Source organism: Talpa europaea (genome assembly GCF_964194135.1).
Source record: "Talpa europaea genome assembly, chromosome: 16".
In the NCBI taxonomy this organism is placed as follows: domain Eukaryota; kingdom Metazoa; phylum Chordata; class Mammalia; order Eulipotyphla; family Talpidae; genus Talpa; species Talpa europaea.
In genome coordinates, this window is record NC_140084.1 from 33,347,797 (window position 1) to 33,363,319 (window position 15,523).

Here is a 15,523-nt window from a genome sequence, read left to right on the forward strand (position 1 = left end):
CTTGGTCCTAATTTCAGAGGATAAATCTTTAGTTTTTGTACATCGAGTATGGTGTTAGCTGTGGGTTGATCATATATAGACTTTATTAACTTTGGGTTTGTTCCTTCTATCCCCATTTTCTTGAAAGTTTTTATCATAAATGGATGAAGAATTTTTTTCACATTTTTTTTTTGTATCCACTGAGATGATCAAATGATTTTTACCTTTTATTTATTGACTTGATGCATTGCATTGACAGATTTACATATGTTGAACCAGTCCTGCCTTTCCGGAGCAAGTCCCACTTAATTTTTGTGTATAATCTTTTTAATATATCATTGAATTCAATGTACTGATATTTTGTTGAGGATTTTTGCACCTATATTAATAAGAGACATTGATTGTAGTCTCCTTTTTCATGCTGTCCTTCTCTGATTTTCGTATGAGTTATGTTGGTGTTGTAAGGCATTTGGAAGCATCACCTCCTTTTTAATATTTTTATGAAGAGTTTGAGATGAATATTAGATCACTGAGCATTTGATAAAATACACCAATGAAACCATCCATTCCTAAACTTTTTTTTTTGGGGGGGGCGTTGATTATTGTCTCAATTTCTTTACACGTGATAGATCTGTTTACATTTTTTTTTGTTTCTTTATATTCAACATTAGGAAGTTATACATTTCAAAGAACTTAGCCATCTCTTCCAAGTTATGTATTTTGTTGGTATCCACTTATTTCTTGCAATTGCTTGTGATCCTTTCATTTCTGAGGTATCGCTCATGAATACTCCCCTCTCATTTCTAATTATATTTGAGTTTTCTTTTAACAAGCCAAAGTTTTGTTAATTCTGTTGATTTTTTTAAAGAAAACAGCTATTTGTTTCATTGATCTTGTGTATTTTTCCTCTATCACGTCTTTCTTTTTTTTTTGATTTTTATTGTTTCCTTCCTTCCTTCCTTTCTTCCTTCCTCGATTGTTTCCTTCCTTCCTTCCTTTCCTACCAGCTTTGAGCTTTGTTTATTGTTCTTTTTCTAGTTTATTTTGGTGTACAGTTAGATTGAGATTTTTCTTATTTCTTCAGAAGAGCTTGTCTTACTATAAACTTCCATCATAGTAATGCTTTCTCTGTGGCCCAGATATTCTGCTGTGTAATATTTTTATTTTCATTTGTACCTAGATATTTTTGATTTATCAAAAATAGTTGCTCAGTAGCATGTTGTTTAATAACCATATATTGGTAGCATTTCTAGTTTTCTTTTTCAGTTGCTTTCTAGCCTCATATGTTGTAACTGAAAAAGATGACTGGTATGATTTCAAAATCTGGGTTTTATTGAGATTTTTATGTGTGTGTGTGTGTGTGTGTGTCCCACCAGGTCATAGGGCATTGAGAATGTGTCATGTGTTTGTTGCCTAATCTGAATGAATATATAATTATGTCCTGTTTTCAAAAGAATAATAGTCTAAATCACAGGGCCTGGATATCATTCTGTTTTGCTTTGCTTTGCTCTGCTTTTTTGTTTGTATGTTTAATTCTGATATTAATTGATTATTTTGCCACACTTGAGCTCTTGCGTATAGGAAAATGGTCTCTTTATTAAAATGTCCACAGCTGTCTATACAGTATCTCTAAAGTGTATTATGAGACCCACATTCCATGATTCTGGATTTTTTTTTTTCATACTGAGAGAATGATGTATTTTCCTTTTAGGTATGTATATATTTAGGCTCTTTCAGGACATTAGTGGACACTGAAAAGAATTACTCATCAGTCTTCTTCCCAGCCTCAGAGGAATATTATAAATCCTGTTCTCCATTGAAATTACATTGGGGACATGTGACTGGGTTATGGCAAAGCAATAATAATGCTGTGTAACAGTTTCAGGCATGTCACATGCTAAAGAAGGTGCCCCAGGACTTTTTAAAATGTTAACTATCACATTAAAACAGCAGAAAGGAAAATAATGTAAATGGGGAAGATAATGTCAGTATGCGATTTATGTATATGGTTGAGTGGACACAATAGATGATATTTAGAATTGGTAATTCTAAAATTATTACTCATTAATATTGACAACTCCTCCCAATTCATTAGTGCCTTAAAACAAATTTTCTTCTGTAGAAGTGTGACTTAGTGTTATCTTTATCAATTTTAATTTGAGATTTAAAAAAGGAAATACCATTGCTTGCTAAATCAGAATCTATGAGAGAGAAACTCCAACGTTTGTGTTTTAAAAAATAGTCTATATCAGTTTTCAAAATGCTTTGTTTGCATTTAATTATGATTTTCCCTATACTAATACAAAGACACAAATAGGGAATATTTCAAAAATTCTTCTAACAAAATGAGATTTTGCTAAGGAAAATGAGCTAAAGAGGTCCAAGAAAAAAATATGATGAAATCAGTTAAAAGGTTAATACTTAAAATGGGTGGCAGATGGCAGGACCTTTCTGGCTCCCTAGAGTTCCAACAAGATTGACTGTGAGCTGGGACTCTAACCAGCTTGCAGAATTCCAGATGCCTAGCCCATATACTTCAAGGCTCTTGATAGCATGTCATTGATATAGTCATTTTTAAACCCATCCAATTAAAAAGAATGATATTTCTATGTAGATTTCAAAAGACTCACCCTTTGCCTCTGGGGCCCCACCCCTTTCCAGAGAATAGACCATGAATTCCTCTTTCAAAGTAGCAATCAGTCTCTGCAAAGGTACCCTGGAGGAGCGTGATTAAAAAAAAAAAAAGAAAGAAAAGAAAGAAAACTTTGCTTCCATTCCCTGCTTTGTTAATAAATAGCAGATTACATTCTCTGGGGCCATGCTAAATTTATAAAGAACACATTATGCCAGGGAACTTGATTGCTTTTTTGATAAACTCAGTAAATTAGTGGATAAAGGAATAAAGTGGTTGGAAAATATCTTGATCATAATAAAACAAGTTCATAGCAATTCATGAACACAACAAGTTGGTGTTTGAAAATTTAATTCAAATTATCTTAGCACAAGTACTGTCACACAGATTGAAAAATGAATGAAGAATGACCATTAAAAAGGATAATAAAAAATGCTGGGAAAAAAATCTATCATGGACATGTAAAATCTTAATGAATATTATATAAAAAAGGCTAAATAGTCCAGACTTTAATTTCTCACATTATTTACTTAGTTGAGAATCATATTTAGAACATTAGCAGTTAGTTCACCAGGTTTCCTAGATTGCAGATACTAATTCTCTACTCCAAAACTTCAGTCATCCTTAATTCTAATGAATTTCTGACAAGTGCAAGAGATGATTTATTAGTTCCTTTTATATTATTGCATGGGGTGCAGGTGAAAATGAGTGAGATAAGTAATGGAATTTATATTATTGTCTTGGGTGCAATATCTGGTAATCTCATTTAATGTCAGGCTGCACAATTAGTTATTTAACTCATTGTATACCCAAATTGTGGAGATGCAGCCTATATTAGTAGGTACAGCTTTTGTTTATAGGTGTGGCAACATGATCATGTTAAGAACATAAGTTTGAGTCCTGGTTTGCCACTTTGAAAGGGACTAAACTGAAAATGTGTCATAACCATTCTTACATTCTGTGCCCTAAGAATAAGTCGCTGATGTGACACAGAGTTACCTACCTCAGTGAGTCTTTGACATAGAAAGTACAGAATACATACTGCAGATAATGTGAAGAGACATTATTTTAATGTGTAGGTGAATGTAGGCATTTAAAGCTCTGATATAAAATTAAAAGGTATGATACAAATGGTATAATTAATAATTTACCTAGTTCAAAGTAAGTGTGCAGTTTCTGATGATGGTGATACTGGTTCACATGATTTTAACAGAACTGAAACCAGTCTACCCTGCTAAAATCCTGATAATCTTTTTATTTTCTTTAAGCAGAAAGTTGGAATCTGCCCTCTTTCTGTTACAGAGCAGCCCAGATATAAAACAGGTTGCCTGGCTGTGGGTCCTCACCTGCGCACTTAAAAGGGACTTATTAAATACTCCACTTCAGGCACACACAAAAGGTTAATAAAAGATTTATTTACAAGGGAAAGGGAATTGAGGAAATGTACAACTCAGGGAGAAAATAGGGAAATAAAGTCTTTAATGCCTCCAACCCGATCCGCTGACCTGGAAACCAAAGGCACTCTCAGAGCTGGGAGTACTGGGAGCTGGCTGGCGGAGAGCCAAAAAGGGAATTCCCCAAAGCCCAGGTGTCTGGTTTTATTCCAAACCTAGCTGATTAACACCACCCTCAGGTTCCAGCAACCTTCCCTTTGGTGGTGATGGGATTTGTAGTTCCCAGTGTCTTTTGGCTTTGGTCTAGAGTGGGTGTGGAGTCCACAAAGCCTGTATGGAATTAGCTTTAGGACATCCTTTTCCCCCTAACATTTCCTCTCATACTAGAATGTACCCTCATTTAACTATAGAACTCTGGCTTGTCTGGTTTTGAATATCATTGAACTGTCTTCTACCTATTTGATTAGATATTTGTGAATTCCACATATTAGCATTTCCTTTAGGATACTGGACATCTACCTTTTAAAATTCCCACTGTAATTCACAATTTTTACATCTTTCCCTTAGCCATTCAACTAATATTGGTAAGCATTTATTCATCTTGTCAGTGAAATCGCCTTGAAAATGAAATAGTCATAGATACAAAAAGCGTGCCACAGTTATGCCAATATATTAATGACCAACTTTCTAATTTTTAAATATATTGAGGTAATTTATACCAGTATTGTTTGGAGTAAACTGAATAAAACTACATGGTGGGAATGTATTTCTATTCTTTGACAAATTCCTTAGGTTATATGAATATCCACTCATCTCTAAAATGGGAATAATAACCTTACATTGCCTACAACATAGGGTTTTTATGAGGCTCAAAATATTATACAAAAGTTCTTTAAAATCCCCAAAGTGCTGTAGAAGATTGAGGAGGTTGTTAAGTGATTCACTTATTGAGTAAGGAAAGAGAAACTCCAGCTCTCATTATTCTCTTTATGGGGCATAAGTAGGGGTATATTTGGATATGATTAGATTTTTATTTGCATCACAAGTAGTTTCATTTTGGAATGTTAATGAACAAAAACAAGAAATAGGATAATTTTGAGATAAATACAGAGAGCTAAATTTATTTTAAATATCAAAAATTTGGAACTTGTTATTGCAAGTTATCTTCTGTAATATTACAAAATCTCCATGTTATAAAAATTAAATCATCTTACAGATAAAAATAAAATTTTTATAATAAGAATAAAAAGGAATAGCTTTCCTAACAGCTGGCTTCAAATGCATCATAGTTGATTCAAATTAAGTAAACTTTCAAAGCTTGGGAAGAGCACAGGAGTTGGGCCAGACAGACTTGGCATTGCTTTCTCACTCTGCAACTTATTAGCAATGCAAGCTTTCACTAAATCACTTAACTTCTCTCAGCCTTGGAATACCTTGTATATTATGGGGGTTTAAAAAAATTCTTAAAGACGACAGACTTTGTACTGATATGTGTTAATAATCTAACTCAGGGCTAAGCCTAAAGTAGGAGTCTAACAAAGAGTTATGACAAGTTGTCTGCAGAATCTATTGGGAGCAAAAACATATAGGAACCACTCCCACCTATATGAGAAGTCATGGAATGATTTGTGCATGTTTGCACTTTATTGGGGGTTGGGGGATCGTTCATTTAACTGACTTTTAAAAATCAATACTATTGGGCTTCCCGGGGGGGCGCAGCAGTTGAGCTTTGGGCTGCGAAGCTGCCAGCAGCCTCTGCAGCACTGGTTCTATCCCTGGCAGCCTGGCAAGGGTTCCACATGGAGCGCAGACCTCTCCTGCCACCTGCTGCTCCCCTCAGCAGTGTACTTCATCACTCTGCCTGTTCTACTTTCCGCTCTGGTTCTGCTGAATTCTCTCACCCTCCTGCGCCTCTGACTGTACCCAGTACTTGTATAAATAAATAAATAAATAAATAAATATTTAAAATAAATAAATAAATACTATGTATTTTTTTAAGAAATAGGTATATATGTTAGGTAAGAATAATTGAGTGAAAGATCTGCTTTCATCTAAAACAATTTGATTTTTTCAGGAAGATACTAAGTCAGAAAAATCTATCACTTATAAATTGTGGTCTTTGAAGTATTATCCTCTTTTAAGTTTCAATTTCTAAATTTGATAAATAAGAGTGATCATATTGCTTCATAATCATGAGAATTGATTAAATATTGTATATAATCACAAAAAAGAATATGAGGATATAGTTCCTGTTGCATATTAACATCATCCCTTTACCCCTTTTCTGGTATAGATTAGGTTACCCCTTAGAATGAAAAAAAAACAAGTCAAGGCTTACATGAAGGTAGTTGATTGGGAGAAATATGTCAAGAAAGGAGTGTGAGTGACCGGAAATTATGAGGCAAGGAGAGGAAAAAGGCAAACATGAAAGGATGTTATGAAGTGTTTATTGCTGTTGGTAATTAGGGATCACATTCCCCTGAAATTTGAGGTGCAATGAGAAAGAATACTGTGCACTTCAAAATTGTCCTGGGGCCTCCCTGGTAGCCTAGGTTTTAAGTCTCAGCATTGTCACCATTAGGAGAGCTAATCCCTAATCAGAGAGCTAACCCACATGGCACAGCAGACCTCTCCTGTCTCCCCGCTGCTCCCCTCATCAGTGTGTTTCAGTAGATCTGCCTATTTTGCTACCCAGTCTATCTCTAGTGAATCTTTTCACCCCCTGCTCCTCAGGCTATACCCCAGTTCTTCTATGCAATAAATAAATATTTAAGAAAAAGACCCTGCCCTCCTGTTAAATGGAAGTTTATTCAAAAACTGTTATCCCTTTTTGGTCTCTAGTTGACATATAGATTAATATTCTGAGTTTCCAGGTTTGTGAGCACTTAAGTACCAAGTGAATGTCTAAAATTCATAACATCATACCAGAGCAGCTCTGGAAAAGAAGCTCTGGTGTAGCTAAGTGCAAGCAGGTTATATGTGAACCAAGATGCTTGCCTCAGGAATTACAAGAGTAATGTGTGGTCCAAGAGGATGTTAAGCAGGAACATAATTAGGCAATATTCATATGTACAATATTAAATTGTGTTTTTACATACATATACATATATTCATGCCACTTACCCTCTTCCTCTGCACTTCTCTTTTCTCTTTAATGTTTTATTTAAAGATAGATTATTGAGGTACAATATACATACAGTAAATTTTCCCTTTTCAATGCATTCTTTACATTAGCAAACACGTAAAGCTGTGTTACTACCACCATTCTGTGACCTTTAATGAAGTGAAGTTTTGTTAGAGCAGCCTAATAACATCGAGAATAAATTTCCTACCATTTTAAGACTTTCCTTTCATTGTAAAATAATAAGTTTTGAGTGGCCAGGAAATAGGAAAGCATATTCTTTCTGAAAATAAGCAAAATATGTATTGCATTGGCAAAATATCCTTAATTACTAAAGCTGAGTTAAAATTCCATTCATTTTCTTCGAGCTCTGTCTACTTTTGTGTGTAATTAAATATTTATCTCTAAGAACATCTATTTTTCTATATATGTGCATATATAAGTTTATTTCCATTTTAGGCTCTGCTTATGAAAGTCTCTATGCAAATTAGTTAAGATATTTAACCAACTGAATTCTTAGACAGGAATACACACATCTAACAAAACAGAGAAACTGTGATTATAGACAGCACTATAGTATGTTTGTTAAAGATGAAAATCATTGACAAAAGTAATCTGAGTGCAACTAGGAGAGAATAAAGTTTCTTATCCTTTATATATGACGCACTAATAGCTAGCTAACAGTGTTTTTCAAACTTTTACATTAGTATCATCTATAAAGATAAACCCATTTATTTAAACAAATCCATGTTTTAAGGCAGTTGTCAATACAGGTATCACAATGAACAGATAACAGTTCCCCCAACAACCATATTTGTGGATATTTATTGTCTGGGGGGAAAAAAAAAACATGAAGCTAAAAATGGCAAATAGGGCCTCCATGGTGGCCTTAGCCCTATTACCACTGTGGCTTGAGTTCATTCCCCGGCCAGGATGCTGACCCACATGGTGAAGCACACCTCTCCTGTCTCACCCACTGTCCCCCTCAGCAGTGTATTTCAGCAGATCCACCTGTTCTGCTCCCCACTCTGTCTCTGGTGAATCATCTTACCCCCCACATCTCTGGCCTGTACCCCAGTTTTTGTATGCATAAATAAATCTTAAAAAAATAAATAAAAGTAAAAAAAAAGAAAAATAATTTGCAGTGGATATCTGTAGGTTGCTATCTCTTGCACAGAACAGAAAGAAATCTGAAAAGTTTTGAGTTAACTGTACTTATTTTTAACTGATAAAATTCCATTTTCAAAAAGTTGTTTTTTATTTGACTTAGTTTCATATAATTCCTAAAACTACCCTTTGATAAGAGTTGTTTATATTATAAGGCCCATTAAGTTAAACAAGAAAACTCAGGTAAACATTAACTCTCTTTATTTTTTAAAGACTTATTTATTTATATGTAGAAGAATCGGGGTGTCAGCCAGAGGTGCAGGGGTGAGAGGATTACCAGAGACAGTGTGGGGAGCAGAATAGGTGGATCTACTGAAATACACTGCTAAGAGGAATAGCAAATGAGACAGGAAAGGTCTGCTGCACCATATATGGATTAGCTCCCTGGCCAGGTTAGCAAAATCAGGTCCTAGCTGTGATAGCACTGAGACTTCACCCCTGGGCAACCAACATTAACCCCTTTATAGGAAAGTGAGGATCAATAGTTAAGTGATTGCTCAATTTCAGGCTATTACTATGGAGCAGCATAACACTCAAACTTCATGATTCCACTCTCAAACTCTTTCAGCTATACATGGGGTAGATATAAATATATATTTTTGTATAAAATAACATTTATTGTGTCACATTTAGATAGAGTGAGGGATCAGGTTACCTATAAACAAGTAAAAATTTATTCAAAATGACTAGGCTTTACTATATTCTGTCATAATACCCACTTGATGGTATGTGTAAATTCTCTGATGACCTTTCTTTTCTTTCCCATACAGTATTCTCAATACTTTTACAATGTGTTTAGCTGTGAATGAAAAATGAGGAAGATTTGTATTTCTTCTTACTTGATGGCTTTAGAGAATAGTAATTGAATAACATCTTTCTCTTCATTTGAAAGAGAAATAAATGATCTCAATTTACAGAAGCAAGAAACCATATTAAAAATGTCATTGGTAAAAATAAAACAACAAACAGACAAGCAAATACAAACAAAACAAGATCCATCCCCAATGGTTGACTAATTTTGAAACAGATGGCCTAATTAGAGACTGAAAGAACAAGAGGATCCATGTTCCAAAAGGGAAATAAGATGCATTACATCTGGGTTGGAAATAAGACTGAATGTTAGAGAAATAACTATTTCCTAATGGCCTTTGGATAGTCACCTTGTAAGAAATCTGGTTATTCTGAAATTGGAAATGAAAGGATCCATTGATATTTAAATTATTTCAGTAAATTATAGAGGACTGGAGTAAAATAAGTTTTCTTTTACCAGCTAGATAATTTTTGTGACCAGCCAAAAAATACTTTCTTTTTAAAATAACCTGAGTGAAATTTAGCATAAGTGAGTTAGGCTAAACATACAATCTTGGAGCTCAGAGCTTGACCACGATATCAACATTTTATGAAATATCAACCTCTTTAACATAGTGTTGTAATAAAGGATAGAAGTGACAAGATAGAAACCAAAGTTTCTCAAGTGTTGGCACAAGGGAGCCTGTCATTAGAATAACTGAATATAAGTATGGCACAGATTCAGGTATCAGACAGGAATTGTAGTCATTGCTTCCTAATATTCCTTCAAGTTCTTGGGCGTTGTGATTTGATACATTCATTGAATCCCATTTTCCAAAAGAAGGAAAAAACCATGAAAGTTAGAAAAGTTATTGTGTAAGTATTTGTAGAATGGTGCACAAACATTTACTTTCCCTTAATTCCACAGAAGTAACACATCTGATTTACCTCATGAGAAAAACATGCTTTTCTTTGGATAATTGAGTGGCATAATGTTCCTCACATAAAACTCTTTCTACCTGTTCTAGTGGTTACCACTGAAAGATACTAATTTGTAAGGTAGTATATACATTGTTTCCATAACTGGATATAAATAAATAATGAGGAATTCAAGTAATGGCAATATAAAGGCTTTTTAAGTCTTGGTGACTTTTCGTCACTCTAAATCTCTAAATCTCTGTTTTTAGCATTTAAGCATGGTGCTTCTGCATAATAAATACTGAAGATTTTATGTTGAGATAAATGAGTGAATAAGTATATACCTAATCCTTTGTAAATGCATATTTCTTCATTTGTTCCTCAGTTACTGAGATTCTACTTTGTTCCAGTCTCTGTATTTGGAGGGGATGGAAGGTGCATTAGATAATTAAAAAATATATAATAGGGATGTAAGATTTTCCCTAAAGTGAACACTTGCCTAGCCAAGCTTGTGGGGATAAGCAAATGGTGAGAGGATTTGAGCGTGAAGAGTTAGAGCACAAAGTCAAAATAATATTGGAGCTATTTATATAAAAGTTATGAGAAGTCAGGAAATAGATAATCTGTTATTAATCACTGTTATTTCATTCTTTGAAATAAATTTTGCTACATGTGGTGAATATTTAAGAACAATGTTGCTTAGCTTGTGTGTTTTACCTTTGGAGTCATATTTCTGTTTCCTCCCTTAATTTCTCAGCAATAATATATATTTGCTTGGAAAATAGAAATTCAATTAACAGCCAGTGCTAACAAATTGTATTAAAGGTGTATTAACTGTGTGACTCATATCTACTTAACATCTGCCAAATATCAGGTGAATCACATTCTCTCTTCTGAACTGGATCACATACAGAAACAAAAGGCCTGTTTTTCTGCCTGTCACTATACACGAGGCCTAAAATAACCCCTCTTTCAGGTCAAAATAGTCACAACAGCGGTTTTCAGTTGCTTTCCAGGCACGTATTACAGTAACAGAAGATTTTCACATAATCAAAGTTGGATATTTCTAGAGAGATCAAAAGAGATGGTGAAGTGGTGAGCAGGTGTGCAAGCCTTCTTAGAGGATCTGAGAATGCAATTAACCGGCAAATGAGTCCTTGTAAAGCCAGGCTTCCTGAACAGATGAGCACAACAAAAGCCACTGAGAAATGAGGTGGCCACGGGCCACTCCTGAGTGGAGTGTGAGCATGGGCATCTGCCCCTGTTCTTGAACTTCAGGAAGAGTGAGAGCAAGATTCAATAGAGACTGCAGAGTCAAAACTATTATGCAAATATAGGAGACTCCAGGAGGAGATGAAAGATTAGACTGCTTTCACAAAGCCTCTTTTGATAGTAGAGATTCTTTTTTTCTCCTAATAACACCACCATACGGATCAAAAAGACAAATGGCAACAACAGCAACATAAAATTAAAGAGCATCATGGCTTAATCACTTGACACAAAGCTGCTTTAAGAGGGGACAAAGTTATAGTCACAAAATTCATCTTAGCTTTATCAGTTGTTAGCACTGTGAGAACTAGTTACTTACATTCTGTGAGCTTCTGCTTACTTGTTTAGGACCAATAATAATAGTATAGTGATCATAGGAGAAGTAATAGTAATAAAATAATTTTAAACTATACATCCCTTACAGAGTTATAAGGATCAGAAACGACTATGTCAACCACTTTGTTCATAGCAAGTTTTATTATGTAACAGCTGCCATTATAAATCCCTGGTGATAATGGATTCACCAAATATTTATAAGTCACCACTTATAAATTATACACGGGTTTTAAGGTGGTGCCATACCTTTGCTTTTAAGGAATTTATATTTTGTAGGCAAGCCCAGGAAAGTTAACACGTAAATGGAACAGGTAACCCAGTTCTATAGCACTTGAGCTGCCTATTAGAGGTAGTGTTTACATTGCTGATGGGAATGGAAGGTGAAAGGAAGTGGAGGAAGAGATTAACCAGCAGAGAGAATAGCATATGATTACCCCCAGAAGATACGAGAATATGACAAAACTACAGGGGGTGACCTCACATAGTAGAGCAAGAGTAAGTCTGGTTTTCCAGACCATGATAAATATTTGCTAGCTGCAAGTCTGGTAAAGTAATACTTGGAGATAGTTTTCTTGTAAATAAAAGGGTATATTAATCCTAAATTAATGAGTTGCTGTGATCTTAAAATATGTACTTCATATAATGTGCCTAATAAAGTGTTAACTGCTGCTATTATTTTCCCGTTAACATTGTTATATTAGCATACACTCCTCATCATCATCTTTATTCTAGGAAGTATAACATTTCAAATGGCAGGGAAAGTACTTAATACCAAATTTCTATGCTAACTTGACATTTTATATTTTGTTCATTACAGGAATAAGTCATCACTATGACTGGCAGAAAGATGATCAGGTTGAATCTTGCCTTTTTAAGATTGTTCCAGAATTCAAAATTGTGTGTGTGTGGTGTGTGTGTAAAATATAGTATCTAGTGTCCACTCTCCAAGTGTTGTGAACATGTGAAAAGGCTGATGACATTGCTCAGAATTCCTGGCACCTTTCATATACAATAAATGCAGTAACTTCTGCACTTACCAATGACAGCAGGTATCTGGTGTCAAAACCAGACACTGATCCCAGACATCAACTTAATAGGGGATTTTATACTCTGGCTCCAAAGATCAACAAATGGCTCTTTCAAAAAATGAGCAACAAAGCCAGAAACTATAAGTCCTACTTTTTTAAAATAGAGAAAGAAAAATAATTAAAAATGAATTTGATAATTATGAGGCCGAGAGAGAAGGGCATATGTATTTTGATTGTTTGGGCTTTAACTTTTACAGCCATTCTCCTTTCAATCCTCAAATAATCTCAGAACTTTAGAAAGTACTATATTTGGTTTTTTTGAGTGGGTTTTCCACCCACACAGAATATTAGGAAGTGAAAATTATCTCCAGGTTCTGGTAACTTATTGACTCCTTGCTTTGATTTAAGCAAGGTAAACAACTCTAGGCTCATAAAAACAGGAGATAAAGGCCAACTTTAAGTTGTAAATGGCTGCCCAAGCATTGAAGGAGTACCCCAACTCGAACCCAGTTTATTACCGCTACTGCTATTGTACTACTACAAAACTACCACTAGGTGGTGGTAGTGGTAGCAGCAGCAGCAGCAGCAGCAGCAGCAGCAGCAGCAGCAGCAGCAGCAGCAGCAGCAGCAGCAGCAGCAGCAGCAGCAGTAGTAACAGCAGATCATTGAGTACCATTGTTCATGGAGCACCTGCAAACTTTCAAGATACCTGAAGAAATAATCCCCAAAGTAGGGTGTTCTGAGATGTCCTTTACATTCAGCTCTCTCAGTAAAGGAGGCTTTTTTTTTTAAATTAAAAACTCTGCAAAAGACCTAAAATTCTGAAAAGAAAATTCTGAATGTGGAATTCAGAGCAAGAAAACAATACAGAGAGAAAAAGAAGAAAAATGATCAGCCTCAGAAAATGTTGACACCATTAAGTGAATAAAGATGCAGGTAATGGGAGTATTAAAAGGAGAGAAGAGAAATTAGCAGGAAAAATATTCAGAAGAATATTGCAAGAAACTTATATTTGACTTAAAATTAATCTACATTTCTAAAAGCTCAACAGAGTTGAGACAGATAAACTCAGAGATACACACCAGCAGAGACATCATATTCAATCAATAACTGATAAAGAGAAAATCTTGATAGCAGTAAGAGAAAAACCAGTCACTTCATACAAAGGGAACCACACAAAATTAACAGCTTATTCATTAACGAAAACAATGGAGAAAAAGAAGTGGGAGACTACATTCAGTAGGCTTGCAAGTTTAAGGTCAATCTGCTTTTTTAATATCCGGTAATACTATGTTTCAAAGCTAAACAGAAGCTCTGGTTTGAGATCCATGAAAATATCTTGCAAATTATTTATCAAATACTTAACAACTTAAACACTGAGTGAAATAAAGTCAGCAGGTAGTTGAGGTTGCAGGACAAATCACTATCAGGAAATCTGGAGTGATAAGCAAATAGAATAAGCACAGGAAGATATTAAGTGGAGCAGAAGCTGATGGAGCCAATAAACTGTCAGGAACATCCAAATTTTAACTTTACAAAGTTGCTATAAGTTGACTGCAAAAACTGTAAGAATGAGAAACTCCTGGGGAGTATAGCATTAGAGGTGTCTCACATTTTTCTGGGGTTTATAATTTCTGAATGTAATTTATATAATGTGTATATCAATAAATGATACAATGGCATACTATGTAATTATATAGTATATCTCATGGCATATGTAATCTATATTTTTTAAATTTAAAACAAGTAAGCGAGCCAACAGAAAACCTGAATGAGAACAAAACATACTGGCATTTGTTAGAAAGAATGGGATGTTTTTCTACCTGGCAACAAGAAGCCAACAAGAAATATCTTCTAGTTATAGGAATAAGATCTCATGAGGAAGTAAGTTGTGCTGTTGTTCTACAATAGCCTCATGATAACTAAATTAAATAAGGAGAGTCCGGTTACAGAATATTGAACATACGATGATCAAGCAGTAAAACCCTGACTTATCTCTTTCTGAAAATGTTTGATGTCATAAACGAGTAATGTTCCTGGGATTCATGTTTTCTTTTAGTAGTTATCTATTGCAATATTAAAAATATTGTAAAACCCAGTGATTTGAAATAACAAGCACTTGATATTTCTAATGATTCGTTTGGCTAGAGGAGTGATTCTTCTGGTCTGAAGGATTCTTCTGGTATCAAACCTCTCACAACCTGTGTCTCAGGGACATTTGGGATGGTTGAGCAAGTCAGGGCCTCCTCCTGCCACTGATTTCACACCCTGCAGCCAGTCAGCTTGTTCACCTGGCGGCAAGAGTTTGCAAAATAAGAGATGGTTAAGTTCCAAAATGCAAAGGTTTTGAAAGGTTTTGCTTGCATTTCATTATTAAATACACCATTGGCTGGCCAGTGCGATTACATAGAAAAGAACAGGTGGGACGTCTAGTGAAGTACTTTATACTCCAGATGAAAGGAAGAAGCAGCAGTGTCACAAATGTCATCTGTCCAGGGATAGGAAAAATTATTCAAGCATTAAAAAACAAAAACAGAAAACCTTCCACATTACTGATGGGATAAAAACCCTAGTAGTTTGGGGGTTGTAATTTAAAAATTGATTCTTAGGCCAACAGGAAGCCACAATCAAACACAAAAACATGGGCCCTAATCAGGATTTGAAATGCAAGAAGTTATTATCAAGCCCAGTGGGAGCTGGCCAAATTTTGTACTGGTAGTTTCCTTGTTTGTCTAGGGATCTTGATTTCTTTCCCCAAATTTTGAATTGGAGAAGGGTGAAAAAATGTTCCTATTATGTGCTACATAATGTCATAGCTATATATTTAAGGAATAGTATCTTACTTATCACATTCTCCGCTAAAACAAGACAGTATTTCCCAAAATCTATT